General features: G+C 36.5%; 1 pseudogene; it reads left to right on the plus strand.

Moving 5' to 3' along the window:
- Positions 1 to 905: 905 nt before the first annotated feature.
- Positions 906 to 1,024, plus strand: LOC111733269 (annotated as a pseudogene).
- The last annotated feature ends 531 nt before the right edge of the window (positions 1,025 to 1,555 follow it).

The raw sequence follows: 1,555 nt of genomic DNA on the forward strand, positions 1-1,555 counted from the left end.
GTTTTTAAGAAAATGTTAGTAAAGTTACTTGAATAAAAAGTAAGACAGTGAATGACAAAGGTCATAAAGACGGGATGAAAGAAAAAACACAGACAAGGTCACCAAGATTAAACCTCCTATTCTGTACGAGTTTCTTCATATTTGAAACCTATGAAGAATGTTTGTCTGAATGACTGCGAGCACAGGGGAATAAACAATCCTGCAAGTTTTCTCTACATACAAAGTGCACGATAATTCAGTCTGAGGATTAGCTTCTACTCCTGCTATTTTTCAACAGATCCTAAAAGCACACGTTTCAGATGACTCTGCTATTTCCACTGCCCAAGTCAAAAGGTGTAGTTGGAGGCTGAATAGTGACAGGATTGCAGCTGCTGTGATTCAGAAAGCATCTCTCCTAAGCTGGATGGTGCAATGACATTGCCTTTATAACATGTCGACATCCGTCACTTTTTTGCCGCCTCTCTAAAATAAAATCCCTGATGTTTGAGGATTTGACAAATCAACATCCCATCCTCATCGCGGGACTGGCCAACCACCTTAGTGAATGAATTCAGGTTGACATTGTATGGCTAAACATCACTGTGCTGAGGTGACAAACAAAGAGTTCGATATGGGGTTTGGTTTTTAAAAATTTTGTTAATTTACATATTAATTAAAACTGTGAGGTGTCAAGTTTATGTTTATAAACATAAATTCGTTCAATGATACACATTTATTTCAAATTAACCTATGTTCTATCTGCTTTTCTATAGATATAGAGCAAGAAATAGAACTGGTAACTATGACAGGCAGGCAGATTTTAAGAAAAAAATTTAGGGAACTAGAGTTGGAGTGTAATGCACATAGTTGTGTGAAATAATGGACATTACTATCCTAGAGGTGATCTAGCAGAAGCTGGGAAATGAGTCTACGGCCATGCTACCCTGAACAAGCCCGATCCCATCTGATCTCGGAAGCTAAGCAGGGTCAGGCCTGATCAGTACTTGGATGGGAGACTATCTATGAGGACCAGGAGCTGTAGTTATAAAATTGTTAAATCTGAGACTATGCATTATTATTCTTGTATATCCATGATCTACGACAATGTCTATCACATATTAAGTTTATTAATGATAATATGTTTAAAAAACTAACATTTTTGGGTGTTTACTAAATATCAGCATTGTATTGTTATAATTTGTGCATTACTTATTTTTTTATAACAATTATTTGACAGAGCTAAAAGTACCACCATTTTACAGATGAGAAAGCCAAAGTACTTGGTGGCACAGTCATTTATCCAAGGACCCAGCTTGCAAGTGGTAAAAACGGGACTAAAATCTAGACTCCAGAGCTTAATTTCTAAACCACTAAAATAGAAAGGGCGGTAGCTTAAGCATGTAATAACAAAAGTTTGGTACAATAACCGCTCAATAAATGTAAGCTTTGGATACGACATTTGATTCAAATAACAGTGATTATTCTTCTTGTGGAAGAACACAGGCTGGATATAGGCAGGTACATTTATTTACACACCACACATGTTGGTAGGTACTGAAGATACCGTGGATTAAAA

Source organism: Pteropus vampyrus, unplaced genomic scaffold (assembly GCF_000151845.1).
Source record: "Pteropus vampyrus isolate Shadow unplaced genomic scaffold, Pvam_2.0 Scaffold13, whole genome shotgun sequence".
NCBI lineage: Eukaryota > Metazoa > Chordata > Mammalia > Chiroptera > Pteropodidae > Pteropus > Pteropus vampyrus.